The sequence below is a fragment of the Lissotriton helveticus genome, chromosome 12, assembly GCF_964261635.1.
Source record: "Lissotriton helveticus chromosome 12, aLisHel1.1, whole genome shotgun sequence".
Classification (NCBI taxonomy): domain Eukaryota; kingdom Metazoa; phylum Chordata; class Amphibia; order Caudata; family Salamandridae; genus Lissotriton; species Lissotriton helveticus.
This window is the reverse complement of record NC_136073.1, coordinates 908247366-908273988: the sequence shown is the minus strand read 5'-3', so window position 1 is coordinate 908273988 and position 26623 is coordinate 908247366. Positions and strand designations below refer to the sequence as shown.

General features: G+C 42.6%; 1 pseudogene; it reads right to left on the bottom strand.

Annotated features, from left to right (window-relative positions):
• Positions 1–17750: 17750 nt before the first annotated feature.
• Positions 17751–19198, bottom strand: LOC144798200 (uncharacterized; annotated as a pseudogene).
• Between the last annotated feature and the right edge of the window lie 7425 nt (positions 19199–26623).

Sequence of the window (26623 nt, the reverse complement as noted above, 5' to 3'; positions counted from 1 at the left end):
TATTTCACACAAAGCTTTTATTTTATGAGTCAGGCTTAGCGAATCACGTAACTATGTAGTGAATTGACATACACATTTATGCCCAGTTGATATCTTAAGAACATGCGCCATTCGAGAGTTTATTTTGATAGACTATCAAGACCAGTGAAGCGTTTTATTAAATAAACGTCTGTTCGACTCGTAAGCATAATTGTTTCAAGTTTTAACAAAGCCATTTTTTGGTGCTTGAACTTAAGTTTATCTATATTAAAGCCTCAATAAAGGGCATCTTCTTTTTAGTTAACATTGTAAAAACAGACTTAAACTTAAGCATAATTGTTTCAAGTTTTAACAAAGCCATTTTTTGGTGCTTGAACTTAAGTTTATCTATATTAAAGCCTCAATAAAGGGCATCTTCTTTTTAGTTAACATTGTAAAAACAGACTTAAACTGGTTGGTAAATCTCACAGAGTACTTCTTGCACGTTACTTACTTTCCGTAGATGAAGGGAGGAATCTCAGTCATACACGCGTCGGACCACAATCAATTTGGGTTCTAGCTTGCAACAATGTTGCTCGATTTGGGCTTATTTTTAAATGCGTTAGTACACGCCACGTTGCGGTATGGTATCGCGAGATTACGCTATGGGATGATTCGTTACGTACATTAAGACAAATGTGGACGCCATCTTAGCCTTTGCAAATCATTTGAGCACATGTCAGTATAAAATTTAGTTAAGTGATGTGCACACACCAACCATGAGACTTAAAAGTAGTTAGTGACGATATTTAGATATTACTCAATGCATTCAGAAATTTCAGAAATTTGAACCCACGTTAGGGCGTTCGCCACGTGGTTGTATGATATCGCGAGATTACACTATAGACATACTCGATAAGTACATTAAGATAAGTATGGCGGCCATCTTAGCCTGGGCAGATCATATAAACAAATGGTCACTTTTCAATATAAAATTTAAAATTTTAGTTAGGTGATATACGAACCCCAGCCAAGAGACTCAGTGATGATGTATAGATGTTATTTAATGCATTTGGAAATTTGTAACCCAGTTAAATTATTATCAAAACCCTAAACTCGGTAAAATTTATTACTAGGACAGATGTCTATTCAAGGCCCCGACAATATGTTTATGTATGTTTGGTTTTAGGGATGGAGTTTTTTTATATGCATTAACCCATTTGTGTATCATATGGGGAGGCTCTGTCGCCAGAGGGGTGCTCACAGTCTAAATCCTTCATATTCAGAAATGTAAACAATAGTTCAGAGTCACAACTGCCACTGGATCTACTTAATAGTCACCTCTCGAGGAGGAGCTACGCTACGATCTAAGATGGCTGCTTAAGCTCCCGGCTCCGCTGACCTCCGCCGGCAGCTCGCATATCCTGTCATTTATCCTTTACCTACGCCGGACTCCCGTGTGTATGAAGCTCGCCTGATACCGGTGGTGCAATCCCGGACTCCCTAACATACTGGGTGGTGGAGTTATGTCGTGTTCCATTTTCGGCCTACTCCAGGGCTGAAGCCGGGACCTCGATTTCTAGCCCATCCGGGCTGGAATTGATCAACAGCGGCTGTGGAACCAGTGTTTCGTCCGGTCTTCCGTACTCGGATCTTTTTCTGCATCTCCGATCTGCAATCCAGTTACCAGCTGGCACTGAGGACTCGGTCTCGTGACACAGGGTGTGCATCGTGTGCCGCGGTCGGGGGCCGCTTGCCCGGAGACCCTGCTGGGGACGGCGGTGTTGTAGGGGGGGCCCCCGCGGTCGGCGAAGGTGTCGTGATCACCAGCTGAGGGAGCGCCTGCTGTTGCCATCGGCTTCGTGTGTGCCTGGAGCCTCGGAAGTGAGTCTGGGGCTCGAGTCCTGCTTCGTCTCATTGGGGGGGGGGAGATGGAGAGGACAGATGGTGCACCATCATTGAGGTCCGTGATGGCCGCCATTGGGGCGCTCCACTCCCAATTCACAGTCACGTGTGACCGAGTGTCAGAAACGCTGGGAAATATCTGCTTGCGACCGGACGATGATGCTGCGACACACGATCAGCATTCTGTGGTTCCAGTGGAAGATTTGGCCTACTGTTCTGAGGGTCCCGCACGGCAGCCTGACTCAGCTCACGTCGATGATTTTGGCCTCGTGAATGTTGCACCTAATACCATAGTTAGCTTTCCCGGTATGACTCCTGCTCGGCGAAACATCGTTGCCGAAGGTTTTGATCGCCAAGAACAGCTCTTTAGTGACCGTCGGAGAGGTCTGCTTATCTCCTTCATCTTTCCCCGTTGGTCCTGTGGATGCCGCCATCTTGTATCCTGTCCCCGGTCCGATTCAGCTGCTTCGAACTGCTATGGACGTTTCGATTACCACATGAATACTGTGGCTTGGGTGGCATGGGGTTTCATAAAGAATCGCACTGGTCAGGGCTGACTTCATCTTGTATCCTGCTCTAGATCCGATGCCACTGCTTTGTACTATCTGGGACGCTTCGCTTTCTGCGAGATTGCTGGCTTTGGCGACGTAGATTATCGTGAAGAACCGAACTGTCATGGTTGTCTTTGACTTTTGGGGTTAGCTACGCTTTGTGATCTATGCCGGGATTGTACTGTGTGTCTCACTGGGAGTCGGGTGGTTTTCGGTTGAGGTCCTCCCCATATTGGTGCTTAATACTTGCTTTTAATAATGGACAATATGTTTTGGGGAGGTCGCTAATGGCGGGGGGTATAGGTGGCCGGGAGTATGTTTGTTCTTCTCCTCCTCCGCTTTCTTTATTTCCCTTCTTTGGGGTGTTCCGGGGCGACAGGCACGCTGTTAGTGGGGTAGGCCGTAGCCATTACAGGGGTGCAGGGTGGCGGGTGTTGGGGGGGTTTGCTATTTTAGTTTGTTTTGTTCTATGGTCCCCTTTCTTTCTTTCCTCTTTCTTTGGGTAGGGTTTTTCCTCCCTTACAGTAGGGTTGGCTGTCTCCCCTTATCTTTTTTCTTTCTCTGTTTGGCGTCTATACTTGCCTATACCTTACTGTCTCCGGAGGGTGGGTTTTCGGGAGGGTGTGCTCGCTAATCGCTTGCTATTACATTGTCTTTTATTCCTCGTCAGCCTCGGCGGGCATAGTGTGCCCAATGTTCATATTGCTCATCACCTGGACTTGTTTGCACTGCGGGGTACCTCCCCCCCATCTCTTCTTAACTTCATGTTATGGTGTGACGCCACCGATGGTACAGCCACTTCTGCTTCTTTATAACTTTAAAATTAAACCTTTGATATCCTTCTGCGTTGAGGCATATACAATCACATGCTGTATCTGTATTGTCGATATTCTTTGGTCGTATATACGTGCATGACTCCTGATCTGATTCCTGTGTTTGCGGCCGGCCTCTGTGGTTGTAGGCCTGCGCTTGTCATACTTTGATTAACTCAATAAAGGTTTAAAAAAAAAAAAAAGTCACCTCTCATTGAAAAGTCATATTGACTAATATGAATCACATGATTCAATATGCATGTACATTCGCTGATTCCAAAGTATCAATATCATGTTCTACTTGGAAATAAACAGGTCCATACATATATCAGAAAGAAACAAAAAGTCAAAAAAGGACACAGAAAGGAAAGAGATCCATAGACTTTAAGTTAAACATGCTAAAGTATGCCATTCAGTACAAGAATTCATTCCGTGCCTGACACTGTCTGCAATTTCGATCCAGCGATTTTCTTTAATGGTTAGATATTTGTCACCATTCTTCTGTCTGATAGAGGGTTTTACAACATCAATTACCCACCAGATCATTTCTCTTTCAGAGTGTTTGGCAAGAGAATAGTGCTCTACCAATGGGACATTCTCAACATTGCGGCGAATGCGAGACTGGTGTTGGAGAATTCTCTGCTTGATCATTTGAGTGGTTTTGCCGATGTATAATTGTCCACAAGGACATTTGATGCAGTAAATTACATTACTGGTTTTGCAGTTGGAAAAATGCCTGATGGTGATTTTACGGCCATTGATGTCAAAACTTTTGATGTTTATAGTAGTACACGCCAAAAAGTTGTTGCATTTGTAATGGCCTTGTACAGGGGACAGTTGTTTCATGTTGTCCACTGTATTTGGATCGTGACAGTCATAGGCATGTACCAGACGGTCTCTCTTTGAGTTCAGGTAGTTCTTTTAACAAGGGCCAGTTTTTTGTTATGATTCTTTTTACTTATTGGCTAAATGTGCCGAATGTCGTTACACATACCAATGGTGCCTGATTGTTCTTTGGTTTAATCTGAAGCAATGCTTCTCGATTATTGTACCAAGCGCGCTTCATAGAGTTCTTGAGGAGCTTATTTGGATAACCTCTATCATGTAGCTTTATTTTCAAAATGTTTGCCTCATGGAAATAATCTGTCCGTTTGAAACAGTTTCTACGCAGCCTTAGAAACTGTCCAAAGGGTAACCCATCTCGTAGAGATTTAGGATGGTGACTGTTATATTTCAACAGAGTATTGCGTGTAGTTGGTTTTGTGTACAAAGTTGTATAGATAGTATTATCATCATTTGCTTTAATGGTTAAATCCAAAAAGTTCATTTCATGTGCATTATATTCGAGAGTGAATTGAAGATGTGGGTTTCTTTCGTTCAACCATTTGTGAAATTGTGTCAGTAATTCCTTGTTTCCCTTCCATATCAGGAAGACGTCATCTATATATCTCAGCCAGCATGACATGTTGGCCAAGAACGGATTTAAACTGTCATAGATGAATTTTCTTTCAAAATTGGTAACATAAATATTGGCTATGTTGGGGGCATAAACTGCCCCCAATGCGGCACCCTTCAGTTGTTGATAAAACTTCTTCTCAAAGAGAAAGAAGTTCTGGCACATGGAAATTTCAATACAGTTCACTATGAATTCGCTAGGAACCGAATGTGGTCTTTCACGGCTATCTAAAAGATCTTTGATAAGCAAAAGGACCTTGTCTTGCGGAATATTAGTGTACAGACTGGTGATGTCCATAGTTACTAAATATTCCTGGTCTGGATTGTAGTCATGATTTTCCAGTCTGGTAATCACAGAGGTGGTATCTCTGATGTATGTGTCAGCCTCAATTACGAACGGTCTAATAAAGAAGTCTGAGTATTGCGCCAGTGGCTTTAGAATTGAATTGCAGCCAGCGACAATTGGTCTCCCAGGTGGTTCAGTGGCATGTTTATGTATTTTTGGGAGGATGTATATAGCTGGTACTGTTGGGGACTTATTAATAAGAAAGGCAGCCTCTTTAACACTCAGCCAGCCTTCCTTCAGTCCTTGATCACTCAGAGTTTTTATTTCTATTTCAAGTTTTGGGGTGGGATCTGATCTTAATAGTTTGTAGTTATCAGCTACCGATAGTTGTTTCAGCATTTCTTGTCTGTAGGCTTCACGGTCCCATAATACTAAACCACCACCCTTATCGGCAGGTTTAATTACCGTTTCTTTCAAAGATTGCAGATTCTTAAGTGCAAGATGTTCTTCCTTGCTCAAATTATTTCTACAGAAAATCTGTTGTTTAAACAATGTTTCAGTTTCAATAAGGACAGCATTTTCAAAGGTTAAGATATTTTTTGAAACCATATTATTTAGGGGAAAAAAGGTTGAAGGTGGATGAAGACCTGTCAGGTTTCTTTCTTGTGTATCAACTTTAGAGGCAAAATAGTTTTTTAACCTTATTGATCGAAAGAATTTGTATAATTCACATTTAGTTTGGAATTGTTTGTTTCTATAAGTAGGAACAAATGATAGTCCAGAGGTCAAAACAGATATTTCTGCTTGGCTCAAAGTATGCCTAGATAAATTGAAGATCGGAATAGTGGACATATTGTTTACCATTGGTAAAATTGATTGCGGGTTTGCCGTTGGCCTGGGGTGTAATGATTTCTGTACCAACCACGTCTCCCTCCCCAGGATCTCCGCGGAGGGCCTCCTCCCCTCCTGTTGTCCTGGCCTAAAAAAGCCTGACGTGAGGTTGACGGCTGTTGGTCAAAGGACGATGTAAATTGTCCTGTTGATAATTGTTCGCCGTCGGATTCAGAACCTGTCTCAGAAAATGTTTTTCGTTTATATTGTTGATGGTTAGGATTAGGTCCTCTAGGATTGTTTTGAGTCTGATAAAAATCTTTGTGTAAATATGGATATGTTATTTCTTTATTGTATTTTCGGATATCTTTCTGAAGTTTATCCGTTTTTTTTGAAGAATTTAATTCTTCAAATTCTTTAACTGTTTGTGCTACTTTATCTAAAAGAGTTTTCGCATTAGTAATACTTGAGTCACTGTTGATTTTATTTTCTAGTGTCTCAATCTCTTTTAGTAGCAACTTGATTTGTTTAGCAGCAGTCCCTATGCTCAGCACCATCCAGGTGCGTGAGCATTTGTTTGCTGCGTGGCTGAAACCCACTTTAAAGTCACTGTCTTCAGTGAAAATAATAGGGATGTTGCGAATTTGCAAACCAGTGGGGATGATATTAGCACTGAGACAATCTGTCAGGAACTTTGCATGTAATTCCGTCCTGACAAGTTTTTTTCGCAGGCGTTCTAATTGATTTAAATCAGATTCCACTGGTAAATTCACTGATACACTTCTGTTACCTAGCAAAGATGGTCCAGATGCTATTTTAAGAATGTAGTCATCCGTATAAGACAAAGTCTCTGCTTCAGACATACAAGCAGAGCTTGTGGATCAACAGAGTAATCTTTTGGAAAGATTAATTTGAACACAATGAACTGTTAACTCACAGTTTTACCACTAAAAAATGGCTCACAGCAGAGGTTATCTGCGAAAAAATAGACAAAATATAAAGGTGAGCAACCCAATATACCCTTGCGGGCTCGGGCGGTACTTATTATAAAATAAAGGCCAGCAAGGGATTTTGTTTTAATATTACTTGTCAGCGTAGTTAGGGCCTGTTATAACAAATCAGGATTCCTAAAACAATTCTTAATCAATAGCTGTAATGAATAATTAACTTCAAACAAAAAGTCACATAAGATCTAAAATTACAATGTTACCACACTAACACAGTAAATAAATGCGAAAACCAGGATTTATATTGTCTGAGGATTATTATTTGTTTTCAAGACAAAAAATCTTTTTATAAAAAAGAAGAAGAGAACATTTTTATATACAATAGGGTACATACAGGAGTATTAATTAGATATTCAAGGTGTAGGTTATTTCCTCCTTTGATATATCTAAACAGAAAGTCCAGACTGCTAAACACAAAATAACACAATGATTTCGACTACAAAACAGAAGAAAATCAAAGATGATACAATGAGTTACATGCAGATTTTGGACTGGATAGTCGACGTTTCGGTCTTTTAAGGAATTATTCATAAGACCATCATCAGGACAAAGAAATTCTACATACAGTAGATGACCCTCTGTGAAAAAAACAACATTGTGTTATAATATATTTATACCTGGTTAAAAACTTTATAAAATTCAGTTCAAGAAACGATATTTTTTAAATTTATTACATTCTTAAGCAGTCGGTGTGGCGGCCGCAAAAGATGGACAAAACAAATCATTTATATATATTTCAGTTACATGTCAAATGTCAATTGAATTTCACAGCAGTGAAAACTCACTTTTAATCAAGTGTGAATAAATCCTTTCTCTAATCAAAAAAGAAGAGACAGCAGCAATTCCAATGGTTTTGACGATGAAGAGCAAAGTAATTAATCCTTTTATGCCAAGATTGCTGTAAAATAAGGAACGATACAATGTCGACTCATTACAAGATTTAAAAAGGGGGGGATTTGCCATTATTTATCGAAAAGAGGGCAGATTATTCATTTACCTCGTTTTCTAGGCTGGAGTTATTTCAGGTGTTCAACCAATTGCCTGATGTTTGCTGATCAATGATGAGGAAACCATTCAATTCTGGTTGAATAAACAAATAAGCATTTTTGGATTTTCATTTTGTTATGCTTATTTCTAATGTAGCTGTTTACATGTTTATGAGTTTCGCAGAATAAGTAAAATCACAAAACCATTAGGTTTTAATAACCGTTTCTATCAAGCTATAAAAGTTAAATTTTTAACTTTATAACTGCTTATTTCTGTGTATTTCACACAAAGCTTTTATTTTATGAGTCAGGCTTAGCGAATCACGTAACTATGTAGTGAATTGACATACACATTTATGCCCAGTTGAGTTGATATCTTAAGAACATGCGCCATTCGAGAGTTTATTTTGATAGACTATCAAGACCAGTGAAGCGTTTTATTAAATAAATGCCCTCTTTTCGATAAATAATGGCAAATCCCCCCCTTTTTAAATCTTGTAATGAGTCGACATTGTATCGTTCCTTATTTTACAGCAATCTTGGCATAAAAGGATTAATTACTTTGCTCTTCATCGTCAAAACCATTGGAATTGCTGCTGTCTCTTCTTTTTTGATTAGAGAAAGGATTTATTCACACTTGATTAAAAGTGAGTTTTCACTGCTGTGAAATTCAATTGACATTTGACATGTAACTGAAATATATATAAATGATTTGTTTTGTCCATTTTTTGCGGCCGCCACACCGACTGCTTAAGAATGTAATAAATTTAAAAAATATCGTTTCTTGAACTGAATTTTATAAAGTTTTTAACCAGGTATAAATATATTATAACACAATGTTGTTTTTTTCACAGAGGGTCATCTACTGTATGTAGAATTTCTTTGTCCTGATGATGGTCTTATGAATAATTCCTTAAAAGACCGAAACGTCGACTATCCAGTCCAAAATCTGCATGTAACTCATTGTATCATCTTTGATTTTCTTCTGTTTTGTAGTCGAAATCATTGTGTTATTTTGTGTTTAGCAGTCTGGACTTTCTGTTTAGATATATCAAAGGAGGAAATAACCTACACCTTGAATATCTAATTAATACTCCTGTATGTACCCTATTGTATATAAAAATGTTCTCTTCTTCTTTTTTATAAAAAGATTTTTTGTCTTGAAAACAAATAATAATGTTCAGACAATATAAATCCTGGTTTTCGCATTTATTTACTGTGTTAGTGTGGTAACATTGTAATTTTAGATCTTATGTGACTTTTTGTTTGAAGTTAATTATTCATTACAGCTATTGATTAAGAATTGTTTTAGGAATCCTGATTTGTTATAACAGGCCCTAACTACGCTGACAAGTAATATTAAAACAAAATCCCTTGCTGGCCTTTATTTTATAATGTGTAAAATGAAGCATCTTAGTAAAAACAATTTGCGCACATTTTATCTTGGAAAATTGTGTTTTTAGCTGTGTAATAAGCCTCTGTCATTTAACCACACTCACTCACAAACCTGTAGTTTACTAAACACTCCTATTGTGCTGAAGATTATTTGCCGGATATGGCCAGGATAGCAGCTGGTGGTCGTATATGTAGTGTACCAGATTCTAGAAATTTCTGTCAGGTGGTGGGGGACCCGACCTTAAAAAAAATTCAGATGGGGGAGCTCAACCTACAAAAGTTTGAAGACCTCTGGCCTATGGCATAGAACTTCATACATTAATCGAATTTAAATAAGGGAAAAGGCAACGTTATTAACCCATGAATGAGCCATACAGCTGAATTGATTTTGACCAATGTACAAAACAGACACTTCATCCTGTACAATATCAACAACAGGTGAAACAATATTATCCAATGTGTAAATGCGGGAAGAAAGGGTGTTAATGCTGTTATCAACAACTGCAAGCACTTTTTCTAAATTAGCTTGGTCGATTGCACGTAATCTAGAAGCTGCTTCTATTTGAGATAGTTTCCAAACTTCGTTGTAAACAGCATATAAAGCATAAATCCATCTTTTTGACCTGCCTCCTGCTCGGCCTTTAACAAAATCATTTAGATCAACATCTTCAGTTAATTTGGACAAATGGAGTTTAACTGACGCTAAGGTGGAATGTTTGACCCAACTTTGACATAATTTGCCTACCGAATAGGTAGTAACAGTGTGGTCACTTTAAAAGCGGGGATCCACCCTAACCTGTGTATAGCCAGGTGCCAGAGCCAGAAAACGATGTTGGCATAAATCAGAACTTTTTTGCCATAACAACCAACCTTGGGGATCAAAACTGGAAATGTTAAAAGACGAATTTAGTAACATAGTCTGCCATTCACTAAGTTACCAATCGGTGTGATTGGACCACGTAGGGCATTCTCCCAAATCAGGAAGAGAAGGAGCATTTCATTTTTTAGACGTACCCAATCCAAAGCAGGTGGTTTGTGAAATAGTCGAATTCAGAAACAACATATGGGTCGGGATGAGCCATGCACGATGCAAAGCCTCAGTGCCTTGTACCTGCCAGCCTTTAGAACCCCAAACAGATTGAAGATCAACAATATCTTTCCACAGCTCATAGCCCCCTATAGCCAATTGGCCGATAAAGGACTTTGAATACAATAATTTTGTGTGGGTAAGTCTAACCTTGGAAGAGGACTTAACAGTCATCTTAAAATAAAATGCCTCAGTATTGGACTGATTAAAATCAGTAAAATAAGTAAGCTTCTTCAAAAGAGTTTTCGAGCTGCCTTCAACGGGAGCAGGACAATGTTCCCATTGTGTGTAATTAACCACATTTCTAAACGTGTTTGCCTTATGCAGAAAGTGATTGCCATAATGTTGGTAGCAAAATAAGTCCACATAATTGGCTGAATCTAAATACAAATCTTCAGCATCAAAAGCAGTATAATATTTCAAATCAGAAAACAGAGCCTCTACGGCTTGGACATCCTAATCAGCAGAGTGTATATTTTGTTTAACCACATCCCCCATTGAAACACGTAGTACATTGGGAACATTTATAACCTCTGTGGGGCCATGGACCTGAAATTTAACATCTCACACAATCCTATCCAAGACAGGCCAAGCAGTGATATTCACAAAAGTCTGGTTCCTCTTCATTCTATGTGATGAGGAGTGGGGTGCCAAAGTTCCATCAATAGGTCTAATTGAAGTTCTTTCTTTAACATAGTGTCCATTCACAAAACTGAAAAAATGCACCACAAATCTAATTGACATGAATAAAACAAGCATTGAAAATGCAACAGGTCTCGCCTTTGGTTAAGTTAAAGCCATTTGCTTTGCTAATGGTATTGTATAGCAAAGCGAATGACTTTAACTTAATAAAAGGCGAGACCTATTGCATTTTTAATGCTTGTTTGTCGCTGTTATTAAGATATTTGTTTTAGCTTTACTGAGACGATGCCCTCGCCTTTACTCTGCCAGCCTTTAGAAGAAATTCCATTATAAATTGCTGCTTTGAACTTCTAAACTCGCAGAAACGTATGCATAAACATTATAAGGGACCAAGTAATTCGCTGCTTGAAACTTGTTCGCACGCAGATTTTTTTCCTAGTTTGGGGGGGGGGGGGGTGTTGTAGAGCCGAGCTCTTAAAGGCTCTGCCCACGAACACCTCTTTAAGGTATAATGTTTCATGACTGATACAAAGTACAGGGAAGAAATTAATAACAAACACATGCAGTATTGGCTGTAGGGTAAAGACCAGAAGCGCATACCTCAGAAAGCTGTCCTGCATCCTATTAAAACCTCACTCGTCCATTTGGCACTCGTTAAATACACAAGAGAGATTATTTTCCTTTGTGCCGCTCTTGACACTTCTTAAGCTTGTCTCGTCATTCTTCGATAAACATTTATCACGGCCTGCGGATGTAGTAATATTATCTTTCGGGGATTACTTTCAAACAGGAATTTGTAACCTAATGGTTTTAAATGATTCTTGCTAAACGGGGATGTTTAGTTTACGGATAAAGGCTACCGTGCAGATCTCAAGGGCCTGTGTGGATGGTTTACGATATCGATGGGAAAGCGTATTAAGTAACTTGTTTACGTCCAAATAGATGGAAACTTTTGTAACTGTGAAGCCAGACAGAAAGAAGGCATTGGCTTCACATCAAGGGCAAATTGAGAACATAGCTTATTTTGGATTGTGTCATTTTCTTTCCATGAAGTGTTGTTTGTAAAAGTGCACAATCTGTTATTAGTATTGCATCGTCTTTCGATATCCTGACTGTGACTACACAAACCTTTCCATAACTGACTGCAATCTGCTCCAGTGTTAAGGAGGTGCAGACTGCAATCTGCTCCAGTGTTAAGGAGGTGCATTAGCTGTATTGCAGCAGCACTGAGAAGTACCGGTACATTCCCTTTCAAAACAATGATGTGCGTGTACGCAGTACCGAACAGTACCTGCCCATCTCGCGCACTGCATCCGCTCTTTCCGTTTCACCAATATTTTCTTTTTCACTCGCTGCTGCTTTTCCCCTCACCTTTGGCCCTTTCCGTATTGCCTGCTCAATTGTGTATGTATATAGCGCTTAATCCCCCTGCGAGGACTTTGGTGTAATGCCAGCTAAAACCCAGGGGTAGAAAAAGCGACGACAACCTGCCACTGGCTCCTCAGTGACGTCATATTGGGAGCATAGGAGCTAGGTTCACCCAATTATTGATGGGGGCACAGTTTATATGAGCAGCTCCCTGGGGTGCGAGACAACCAGCCTGCCTCTAGTTACAAGTGTGATGGACCAGGGAAAAGATCCTTAGATACTGGAACTCACCCTAACTCAAGAACAATAAATAAGTAACACATGTATTAATTTGGTGTACATAGACTTGCATTGAACAGCATATTTAAGTACTTACAACAGACCCAGAAACGGTGGAGGAGTGCTCCAGCCTTGTTTACCTCTCTGTTACTCTCCCAGCCTCTCTTTTTTGTTTTGAGCGGCGGTTTAATTCCCAATCAGCGCCGGGAATGCGTATTTAATAAAGAACTCTCTGATTCGCGCGCACGCCCATCACATAGCTAACAACCCACCGGGGTCGGTGTGTAATTTTCCCGCTCTCGGCACGCGTGGCACAAACATTCATTTCCGATATTTAGGGAATTTTAATATTGGATATGGAAGTCTAGGTTTGTTGACGTTGGACAGGATTACGAGGAGAGAAGGGATGGATAGCGAGAGGAAGTCCCGGAGAGGATTTAAAAAAGGGGGCGATAAGGGAAAAAGATAAAGTGAGAAGATAAGGAGGAGAGAGGTGGCAGGAAAGGAGTTAAAGAAAAGATTCATGAGACTGAGAAACAGGATTCGAATTAGACAATAGGATGAAAAGGAGAGTGTACGGGAGCAAACACACAGGAGGGGTGGGTGGTGGAACTATTGAGGCAGAAAATAAAGAGGTACACGCCAATAGAGCTATCAAGTCTGAGGCCCGTGCTCTTTAAGTTATTTCATGGACTCGAGTTAAAAATTAAGTTTTACTTCACTCTGTCATCATTTTTGTATTCTGTTGCAAAAACAGGTTCCTGGGGCTATCTTGTCTCCTTCTCCCCCTTTCTCCCCTGTTCTGTCCACAATCCGCACAGCACAGCCGTTCGTCTTGCTAAGGCTGATTGCCCTCTCCGCCTAACCCTCTTCCAAGCTTGAAGCGCCTGGATTCTGACTTTCCTTATCTCAGCATTTTATTTGGAAATACGGAAGTGCGAGTACTCGCTATCGTGAGAAGTGCCGGGTATCTCCCATTCACTTTATTGAAGTAGCGCTGAGAATTACCGGTACGTCAAAGAGCTCTCCAACCCCAGCGCCAGCAACAACGACATCACACTGTCACAAGACTTCTGCAACTCCCTCGCCATGCACGTCCACCGCAAGATCCCAGACATACACAACAGCTTCGGACCCCAGACCCTGCCTCCAGTCACCGAACATATGACCCCCACCACCACCCTCAGCGCCTGGACCCCCATCAGCAAGGAAGACACCACCCACGTCATGAACACCATCCACTCCGGCTCCCCCTCCGACCCATGCCCTCATCATATCTTCAACAAAGCCAGCACCATCATCGCACCCCACCTCCGGAACATCATTAACAGCTCCTTCACGTCACCCACCTTCCCTGGAAGCTGGAAACACGCAGAAATCAACGCCCTTCTGAAAAAAACTACAGCGGACCCCAAAGACCTCAAGAACTTTCGCCCCATCTCTCTTCTCCCCTTCCCGGCTAAAGTCATCGAGAAGACCGTCAACAAACAGCTGACTTCATTCCTCGAGGCAAACAACTCCCTCGACCCATCCCAGTCCGGATTCCGAGACAACCACAGCACCGAGACCGCCCTCATCGCAGCCACCGATGACATCAGGACGCTGATGGACAACGGAGAAACAGCCGCTCTCATCCTCCTGGACCTCTCGGCAGCCTTTGACACCGTCTGCCACCGCACCCTAATTACCCGCCTCGACAACTCTGGGAGCCAAGGAAAAGCCCTGAACTGGATCACTTCATTCCTCTCTGACAGAACCCAGAGAGTCCGCCTCCCTCCCCTCCGCTCCGAGGCCACCAAGATCATCTGCAGCGTACCCCAGGGCTCCTCACTCAGCCCAACCCTCTTCAATATCTACATGAGCCCCCTCGCCACCATTGCACGCAAACACAACATCAACATCATCTCCTAGGCCGACGACACCCAACTGATACTCTCCCTCACCAAAGACCCTCGCACCGCCAAAGCCAACTTCCAGGATGGAATGAAAGATGTCGCAGAATGGATGAAGCACAGCTGTCTGAAGCTCAACTCGGACAAGACAGAGGTCCTCATCCTCGGAGAATCCCCATCCGCCTGTGACGACTCCTGGTGACCCACGACACTGGGCACCGTACCGACACCCACGGACCACGCTCGCAACCTGGGATTCATCCTGGTCTCCTCCTCACGATGACCAGGCAAGTCAATGCAGTCTCGTCCTCATGCTTCAACACCCTGCGCATGCTCCGAAAGATCTTCCGGTGGATCCATACCGAAACCAGAAAGATGGTCACCCAAGCCCTCGTCACCAGCCGACTGGTTTACGGGAATGCCCTCTGCGCAGGAACCACAGCCAAACTTCAGAAACTGCTTCAGCGCATACATAACGCCTCCGCACGACTCATCCTCGACATCCCTCGCCACAACCACATATCCACCCACCTGAGAAACCTGCACTGGCTCCCCGTCAGCAAGAGGATCACGTTCAGGCTGATCACCCACGCACACAAAGCACTCCACAACATGGGCCCGAATACCTCAACAACCACTTCTCGTTCTACCCCCACCCGCCAGCTCCGCTCCACCAGCCTCGCCCTCGCCAGCGTCCCAAGGATTTGCAGAGTCACCACCGGTGGAAGATCGTTCTCCTACCTGGCAGCCAAGACATGGACCTCCCTCCCCGCACACCTACGACTGACCCAGGACCATCTCACCTTCAGGAGACACCGCAAGACCTGGTTATTCGAGCAGTAACGGCCCCCCCTCCCTTCAGCCCCTTGATACCCTCACGGGTGAGTAGTGCGCTTTACAAATGCACTGATTGATTGATTGATTGATGGTTCCCTTTCAAAACAATGATGTGTGTGTACACAGTACCTGCCCATCTCGCGCACTGCATCCGCTCTTTCTGTTTCACCGATATTCCGTTTCACTCTGGCTCTGTCCATCACTCTCGTCAGACGGCAAAAAAAAAAAAAGAGGGGGGAGAGAGCGACAGGAAGAGGCAAAGAAGGGGAAGGGGAGGGGGAGATCGTGCCAGCGATTATCTTTATGGGGCCTTGTGTTTGAAACACATGGCCCCATAAAGATAAGAATCCTTTTGCGACGGCAGCAAGTCATGTGAGCCAGTCCAAGTGGGACGGCTCACAGAGAGAAAAGTGTACGTCATAAAGTGCTCTTTCCCAATGACTGGCCACCAGTTAGCATAAACGGTGACGCCGGCCAATGGGAAAGAGGGGCGGGGCTTAAAGCCCGCTAGTGAATCTCCTCAAGAACATAAGATCTCGCCAGCGAGACTGCGCATGCGCAGCCTACGCAGGCTTCGACCTATGCGCAGCCTACGCAGGCTTCGACCTAAAAATAGAAAAGAGCACCAGCCAAATGTAAGTCCATGGGGGTATCAAAAAATGTTTTTTAAACCAAACAGCAAAAATAGAAATTTTCGATGGGGACTTTGATGCTGCAGAGTCAGTGTCAAATTAAAAGCGTGACTGGTTGACTGCAGGTGTTTGCAAATCAGGCATCAACAAATCTGTGGGGTAGGTATACTCAGTATCATTAAGGGGATCACCAGCCGGTGAATTCAATAAAGGATCAGTAACTATAGGCATCTCAATTACAACGTCAGGCCTTTTGATATTCGCCAGAGCCAAAACAGAATTTCTCAGCATAGCTGGACAAGAGACTGTAGGAGTCATACTAAGAAGAATCGGCCACTTACTGTTATTTGACATTGTCAATGGAGATGTACCTGTTTTCCTTGCAACGGAAGTGGAGGTAAAATGACAGTTCTTGTGAGCCGCTGTTATCAAAGTCTGCCTGCGGTCCGCGTTGGGAATCAACCTGTCACCAACATCGTTAATTCTCAAATAGGAAACTTTATCAGGACTTAAATGATAAGAGTATTTAGAAGGGAAACCTCTAGGGTGTTTACCTCCCTTCTCTGCTGCGGCAATAGCTGCCAAGATGTCATCATCAATCTTAATTTCGGAACGTGTAACTGCTGTTACTAAATATGTCGCAACTGCTGTCTTTACTGCTTCATCAGCTAGACCATTACCAACAGCGTGTACTAGGGTGACCAACTGGCATGGGTGTGAATTCAGGACGGGGAGTGTAAACATTCTGGACAAAGGGTCAAATTTAGGACAAAAATTCAGGATGGAGGGTCAAAATTCAGGACAAAATTCGGGACAAAGGGCAAGTTTTACCAACACTACAAATTAGGTTGTGCAATAGTATGTAAGTAAATAGACAACAAAGGTAAATACAAGTCAAAATAAGTTTATATTGGGTTAAGAAAGTAGTACCGACAACGGTAATAATAGTTTTGGTGCTAGTGTTTGAAATTATATTTTTTTCTCTGAACTAGCACTTCAGAAGTTCTTTGTTCTTAAGAGCTAATTGATAGAAGTCAGCACTTGAATGTTTCATGTTCGCCTGGATCTGCAATTCTGCCTTAACAAGATCCACATCACACCTATTTCGTGTGTCAGTCCAGGTGAACTTCAACTGTGAAAAAATACTTTCAGTAGGTACATTACTGCCTGGCAAGCTAAGTATAAATGATAATATTTTTTTTGTGTTAGGGACATCACAAGGCAACTTTAATAAAGCATTCAGCCATGTTTGTGCACATGGCAAGTCTGCGCCTGCCACAGCACGCATAGCGGGAACAATTACACTGTACTCGTTAAATAAATGTTGCGGTTCCAAATGCTGGGTCAAGTGAACTGCATCGGCAGCTTTGCAGAGCTGCTGGAAAGTGAGAGGCTCTCTTAAGCAGCATGGTTCTATTGCTGACAAATAATGGCTCACTGAAAAATCAAACCATTTTTCTAAGTACTTTAAGGAGCGCTCCAAAAAGTTCAAAAAATCGCTCTTCATGCTTGCGCTCAACTCAGAGTCACGGGACACTAAATAGCTGTGCACTTGGAAACCAAAGAACAGATTCTCCACTCTGTCCTTTAAGTTGTTCCTTATTATTCTGAAGATGCCTGGTACCTCTGGGGCACTCAGCTCATCCTTCTCCAGCTGCAGGATACAGGTGTTAAAAATGACCAAAATGTCGTGCACAAAGAAAAGATAAACCTTACCTTGTGACACAGGGGCCTCCCCACTTTCAAGTCCTAGAAAATCCCATATTGCTCTGGGTGTTTTTTCTGGCCCAAGGGAAAGGAAATAAGATTTTAGTGCTGCCTAGCACTTCAACAGTCGCGCAATGGCTGGGAACAACGTGTTGGGACATGCCGAAAGAAAGGCTGCCACTCTAGTTCCACAAAAGCGAAAAACTCTTGCAACTCCGCTGTCCGCTTTGCGGAAGAAGAGAAATGGCTGTAGACTTTTAGAACAAAGGATTCTACATCCATTGAAATTCCATTAATAGCATGTTTAGCACAGTTATGCAAGATATGGGCAGAACAGTTTGCAGGCAGAATGTCTCCATTTGCTCCCTTCAAGAGCTGGAACACAGAATGATGTCGTCCATAGTTGACACTTGCGTTGTCCCCACAGTATGCCGCGACCTGCTCCATTTTCAAACCATGGTTATGTAATTTGGTTGTGATCTGCTGTGCAATAGCTGTAGCAGTCTCTGCTGCATCCTCGTAGAAATCCAGCAGAGTGTAGGCCACACCGGAGGAGAAATTAAAGTGCTGCAACAAAAGTGGGTAGAGTTTAATGTTACCTTTGTTTGAGGCATCACTGCAACAGAGAAATTCCCATCTTTTAGGTCTTCTTGTGCTTGCTGCAACGATAGAGGTGCAAGCACATTCACAGTGATGCTTGATGCCTTCGTGCGGCCACAGGATGCTTTCATCGCAATGGACGAGTCGGGATACAGGACTTTGCTTAGCTTGATGCCACAATACAGGAAGCTGTAGGAAATGTGATGCTTCACAGCATGGTACACCTGAGTCACCTCTGCAGCTGTGACCTAAAATGAAAAAAAGAATACACAAAGGTTTAAATATGCAAAGAAAATCTCCATTGGTGAAGAAAACAGTGGCCACAATGGCACTTAGAACTGCAAATGTAAACTAACGTGTCAGCTGGTAACCCAAAAGCAATTATGATGTGCTTAACATAAACAGAGTGAGAAAAGCACGGGAAAGGCAACCTGACTTGGTAAACACTGCTGCACATTTAAAGAAAGTAACTGAAAATTGTTAGATGGCTCGCCACTTCAGTTTGGGAGTCTTAGAGTGTGACAAAGCAAGAAGAGTGTAGAAGAATTACATAAAACCTATGTCACATTATGATGAAGCAAGCAATGAATTACTTTGCATACTTCTGGCTGGAAGCTTGGATGCAGGTAAGTTGAAATTGTGGCCATCTTCGCCCTGCCTGAGGCATTTTTCTTACGCTGTGCTCCTGCCTCATGTGTTTTGATATCCAGCTCTCCTCCATGGACAATGGAAAAGTCTTTATTGCAGAGGTTGCACCTGGCCTTGAACACATCTTCTGACACCTTGCTGATGTTGCGGGGTGAAAGTTCCCATTCTGGCCTGTACTTCCCAAAGCACTTTTTTGCTGGTTTCTTGGGTGGCTCTTGCATGGAGTTTGCCTGCGAGGTTGATGTTGCATCCGAATATTGCTCGCTATCCGATGTGAAGAATTCCTCTGCAACACCTTCGACTGACTCATAATCAGACATTGCGTTTTTCCCTTAAAGTACTCTGTAAAATACCCAACACACTTGCTTGTATATTCATACTGTATTCAATTAAGAAAATAAGACATATCAGGCGTTCCTCTCACACACTGGAATGCCCCTCGCCAATCCTGGCCATAGTGGAATAGAAGGACTTCCATGAAGCTCCATAAGTCTTAAAGGCTCTGTGTAACCAGGTCCAGTGTTAAGTTAAAAGCCCAAGTGAAAACACACATGCATTAGTATATAATACGGCCTGCATTAGGGTAAACTATATAAAAGGGTGCACTTACAATTGGCATGACCTACACTATAATTCCCTAGTAGATGATAGGGTAGAGGTATCAAACCTACATATAAGTCCCTAGTACATATTAGGGCCTGCAATGGGGGAAACTATATAATACACCTTGGTATGTATATTTAACACCCATAAACTCTTTAAAAAAACACAGTCAGTGGATAATGTCATCAGTGATGTCATTGACCATGTCATGAGTGATGTAATATGTGAGGTCATAAGCAAAGCAGTGCAGTGCGGGGGTGCAAGTTATAGTTAGCTAAGCTAACTAGAACTGCTGAATTTCTCAGGTTTTGTAAGAGTAAAATGTCAGCCTAAATATAATGCCCCTGTAACCTTTGTTTTTTTCAGTGAAAAAAATAAACTTTATACTATATATATCCTGTGTATGTTTGAACTTTAAACTGTTGTCAGGGGCAAAATGCATCATGATTATTAGCAGTGTGAACTGTATGCTGACCAAATAGATATTACTTGTAATCCTTTGCCTTCTTGTAGCTCAGTGTTTAACTCCTGACTGAATCTATTGACTTGTGTTGAGAGTTATTCTGAAGCAGTGTGAGCTGAAATACAAGCCAATGAGCAGAAGTTTTTGCATTTGCATCAGAAGTAAAAATGAACTTCTGCACGTATGTAGACAAAGTGGGAAAATAATGCAAGATTCTGAATCCAGACAAGGCCAACAAGCCCTTTCTACCTTCTGAGGTTGATAAACGGAGTACCAGCAAGTCATGGAGCTCCTTCCCCCCCACTTTCCTCAAAAAGATACCCACAAGCCCAATAGTAATTTTGGGAAAGTATGGGTCATATGTATTTCTACAAATATTGGTTAACTTACACAATTACGTTATACTCATTAACAAATTTAATCTGACAAAAATCCAACACCGATATTAAAACTTGAAAATGCGACTTTAATTCTTTTCATATGAAACATAATTGTGTTTGACAGGTATGATCCTTAAAAGTGATAGACTAAGATGACAACGCATTATGCTCAGATACCAATATCATCCTCAAATATTTATTTTCTTAGGTAACCATCACTAGACCCCCATGCCAGACCCAATGCCCCTTTTTGTCCAATAGGTCTCTTGGTTTGAGGACCAGGTTAGAAGCATGTCTCCCTGTCCTGAATCCCAAAATCTACCAACCCTCTCAGGGGCCCACGCTGGGGGCAACATTTGTTAATGTACAGGGCCAGACTGGAAACAGAAATAAACCCTCACTCTACCGTAGGCACCAACCGAAGGGGATCCGGTGCGTTTATCTGGGTCATGACAGCCAATTCAGCTTTGAATGCAGCCACTGAGCATGAAGACTATAGGGGAAAGGTCTGAGTGACAGAAAAGCCTTCTGAGCCTGTTAATGCAAGATCTTCATGTGTCAAACAGTGAGATTCAAAGTTACCCAATAGGATTAAAAAACACTAATAACCTCGCAACTCCAATCGCCAAACAAGAAATTACCACAATAATGGAGTACACTGTTAAGTACAGAATCAGCAAATCAATTTGAAAGCATCCCTCCCACAAAAGGCACATTTTAAAGGTGTAATTAGGACATTTTCTAATGTGTGCAGAGGCCTAAAGAGCATTTTTGTTGTTACTGTTACAGCACTTGAGCTATTGACATTATACCATCTTATAAGAGCAGCTGCACTTTTATCTGACTTCTTAGGGGTTGATGGGTGCCACGGTTTCTGCATCTTACTTTTATTTCAGTTATTTGCATTCTGTTAAAGTGCACGCAACCACAGGGTGTCAGGGCACTATAGACTGTGAAGAGCCAGAGCTGCATGGCACCTTTACGAGTGACCAGCATAATGAACACTAGGCGTTACACCATATTGGAGGACATGTACCTGCCCTGGGGTGGGGTGCACAAACAGCATTTCCCATTCCGGAGCAATTTTAAAATGTGTAAACTTTCTTGGGACATCAGGGGAAATTACCCTAGCGCCCAATAGCTCCCATGGGGCGGCGGGGTCACTTGGACAGCTGACAGGGGCATTTAAGCCATGGGGTCTCTGATTACCCACATCACTTTCTGGCATGCTGTGCCCCTATCGACCACCGATGCGCCATGCTACTCCAGATCCCATTACATATGATTATATTGGCCAGACAGCAACCCACTCTGGAATGACCCTAGGAAGTTCGAGGTTCAATGAAGTGGCCAAAAACGACAAGGAAGCACAAAATAAACGCACATCATGCAGCACTAAACACAGGCCAACATCGCCACTACCCCCAATGAAGCATAAAATAAAAGCACATCATGCAGCACTAAACACAGGCCAACATCGCCACTACCCCCGATGAAGCATAAAATAAAAGCACATCATGCAGCACTAAACACAGGCCAACATCACCACTACCCCCGATGAAACATAAAATAAAAGCACATCATGCAGCACCAAACACAGGCCAACATCGCCACTACCCCCAATGAAGCATAAAATAAAAGCACATCATGCAGCACTAAACACAGGCCAACATCGCCACTACCCCCAATGAAGCATAAAATAAAAGCACATCATGCAGCACTAAACACAGGGTAACATCTCCACTACCCCCGAGGAAACATAAAACAAAAGCACATCATGCAGAAAGTCAACACAGGGTAACATCGCCACTACCCCCGAGGAAACATAAAATAAAAGCACATCTTGCAGCACTAAATACAGGCCAACATCACCACTACCCCCGATGAAACATAAAATAAAAGCACATCATGCAGAAAGTCAACACAGGGTAACATCGCCACTACCCCCGATGAAACATAAAATAAAAGCACATCATGCAGCACCAAACACAGGCCAACATCGCCACTACCCCCAATGAAGCATAAAATAAAAGCACATCATGCAGCACTAAACACAGGGTAACATCGCCACTACCCCCGATGAAACATAAAATAAAAGCACATCATGCAGCACTAAACACAGGGTAACATCGCCACTACCCCCGATGAAGCATAAAATAAAAGCACATCTTGCAGCACTAAACACAGGCCAACATCGCCACTACCCCCAATGAAGCATAAAATAAAAGCACATCATGCAGAAAGTCAACACAGGGTAACATCGCCACTACCCCCGATGAAGCATAAAATAAAAGCACATCATGCAGCACTAAACACAGGCCAACATCACCACTACCCCCAATGAAGCATAAAATAAAAGCACATCATGCAGCACTAAACACAGGGTAACATCGCCACTACCCCCCGATGAAACATAAAATAAAAGCACATCATGCAGAAAGTCAACACAGGCCAACATCGCCACTACCCCCAATGAAGCATAAAATAAAAGCACATCATGCAGCACTAAACACAGGCCAACATCGCCACTACCCCCAATGAAGCATAAAATAAAAGCACATCATGCAGCACTAAACACAGGCCAACATCGCCACTACCCCCAATGAAGCATAAAATAAAAGCACATCATGCAGCACTAAACACAGGGTAACATCGCCACTACCCCCGATGAAGCATAAAATAAAAGCACATCATGCAGAAAGTCAACACAGGGTAACATCGCCACTACCCCCGATGAAACATAAAATAAAAGCACATCATGCAGAAAGTCAACACAGGGTAACATCGCCACTACCCCCGATGAAGCATAAAATAAAAGCACATCATGCAGCACTAAACACAGGCCAACATCACCACTACCCCCAATGAAGCATAAAATAAAAGCACATCATGCAGCACTAAACACAGGCCAACATCGCCACTACCCCCGATGAAGCATAAAATAAAAGCACATCATGCAGAAAGTCAACACAGGCCAACATCGCCACTACCCCCGATGAAACATAAAATAAAAGCACATCATGCAGAAAGTCAACACAGGCCAACATCGCCACTACCCCCGATGAAACATAAAATAAAAGCACATCATGCAGCACTAAACACAGGCCAACATCGCCACTACCCCCAATGAAGCATAAAATAAAAGCACATCATGCAGCACTAAACACAGGCCAACATCGCCACTACCCCCAATGAAGCATAAAATAAAAGCACATCATGCAGCACTAAACACAGGCCAACATCACCACTACCCCCGAGGAAACATAAAATAAAAGCACATCATGCAGAAAGTCAACACAGGCCAACATCACCACTACCCCCAATGAAACATAAAATAAAAGCACATCATGCAGAAAGTCAACACAGGCCAACATCACCACTACCCCCAATGAAACATAAAATAAAAGCACATCATGCAGAAAGTCAACACAGGCCAACATCGCCACTACCCCCAATGAAGCTTAAAATAAAAGCACATCATGCAGCACTAAACACAGGCCAACATCGCCACTACCCCCAATGAAGCATAAAATAAAAGCACATCATGCAGCACTAAACACAGGGTAACATCTCCACTACCCCCGAGGAAACATAAAACAAAAGCACATCATGCAGCACTAAACACAGGCCAACATCGCCACTACCCCCGATGAAGCATAAAATAAAAGCACATCATGCAGCACTAAACACAGGCCAACATCGCCACTACCCCCGATGAAACATAAAATAAAAGCACATCATGCAGAAAGTCAACACAGGCCAACATCGCCACTACCCCCAATGAAACATAAAATAAAAGCACATCATGCAGCACTAAACACAGGCCAACATCGCCACTACCCCCAATGAAGCATAAAATAAAAGCACATCATGCAGCACTAAACACAGGCCAACATCGCCACTACCCCCAATGAAGCATAAAATAAAAGCACATCATGCAGAAAGTCAACCCAGGGTAACATCGCCACTACCCCCGATGAAACATAAAATAAAAGCACATCATGCAGCACTAAACACAGGCCAACATCGCCACTACCCCCGATGAAGCATAAAATAAAAGCACATCATGCAGAAAGTCAACACAGGGTAACATCGCCACTACCCCCGATGAAACATAAAATAAAAGCACATCATGCAGCACTAAACACAGGCCAACATCGCCACTACCCCCGATGAAGCATAAAATAAAAGCACATCATGCAGAAAGTCAACACAGGGTAACATCGCCACTACCCCCGAGGAAACATAAAATAAAAGCACATCATGCAGCACTAAACACAGGCCAACATCACCACTACCCCCAATGAAGCATAAAATAAAAGCACATCATGCAGCACTAAACACAGGCCAACATCACCACTACCCCCGATGAAACATAAAATAAAAGCACATCATGCAGAAAGTCAACACAGGGTAACATCGCCACTACCCCCGATGAAGCATAAAATAAAAGCACATCTTGCAGCACTAAATACAGGCCAACATCGCCACTACCCCCGATGAAACATAAAATAAAAGCACATCATGCAGAAAGTCAACACAGGGTAACATCGCCACTACCCCCGAGGAAACATAAAATAAAAGCACATCTTGCAGCACTAAACACAGGCCAACATCGCCACTACCCCCGATGAAGCATAAAATAAAAGCACATCTTGCAGCACTAAACACAGGCCAACATCGCCACTACCCCCGATGAAGCATAAAATAAAAGCACATCTTGCAGCACTAAACACAGGCCAACATCACCACTACCCCCAATGAAGCATAAAATAAAAGCACATCATGCAGCACTTAACACAGGCCAACACCACCACTACCCCCGATGAAACATAAAATAAAAGCACATCATGCAGAAAGTCAACACAGGGTAACATCGCCACTACCCCCGATGAAGCATAAAATAAAAGCACATCATGCAGCACTAAACACAGGCCACCATCACCACTACCCCCAATGAAGCATAAAATAAAAGCACATCATGCAGAAAGTCAACCCAGGGTAACATCGCCACTACCCCCCAATGAAGCATAAAATAAAAGCACATCATGCAGCACTAAACACAGGCCAACATCGCCACTACCCCCGATGAAGCATAAAATAAAAGCACATCATGCAGCACTAAACACAGGCCACCATCACCACTACCCCCAATGAAGCATAAAATAAAAGCACATCATGCAGAAAGTCAACCCAGGGTAACATCGCCACTACCCCCCAATGAAGCATAAAATAAAAGCACATCATGCAGCACTAAACACAGGCCAACATCACCACTACCCCCAATGAAGCATAAAATAAAAGCACATCATGCAGCACTTAACACAGGCCAACACCACCACTACCCCCGATGAAACATAAAATAAAAGCACATCATGCAGAAAGTCAACACAGGGTAACATCGCCACTACCCCCGATGAAGCATAAAATAAAAGCACATCATGCAGCACTAAACACAGGCCACCATCACCACTACCCCCGATGAAGCATAAAATAAAAGCACATCATGCAGCACTAAACACAGGCCAACATCGCCACTACCCCCGATGAAGCATAAAATAAAAGCACATCATGCAGAAAGTCAACCCAGGGTAACATCACCACTACCCCCGAGGAAACATAAAATAAAAGCACATCTTGCAGCACTAAACACAGGCCACCATCACCACTACCCCCAATGAAGCATAAAATAAAAGCACATCATGCAGAAAGTCAACCCAGGGTAACATCACCACTACCCCCAATGAAGCATAAAATAAAAGCACATCATGCAGCACTAAACACAGGCCAACATCGCCACTACCCCCGATGAAGCATAAAATAAAAGCACATCATGCAGAAAGTCAACACAGGGTAACATCGCCACTACCCCCGATGAAGCATAAAATAAAAGCACATCATGCAGCACTAAACACAGGCCAACATCGCCACTACCCCCGATGAAGCATAAAATAAAAGCACATCATGCAGAAAGTCAACACAGGGTAACACCACCACTACCCCCGAGGAAACATAAAATAAAAGCACATCATGCAGCACTAAACACAGGCCAACACCACCACTAACCCCGAGGAAACATAAAATAAAAGCACCTCATGCAGCACCAAACACAGGCCAACATCACCACTACCCCCGATGAAGCATAAAATAAAAGCACATCATGCAGCACTAAACACAGGCCAACATCACCACTACCCCCAATGAAGCATAAAATAAAAGCACATCATGCAGCACTAAACACAGGCCACCATCACCACTACCCCCAATGAAGCATAAAATAAAAGCACATCATGCAGCAC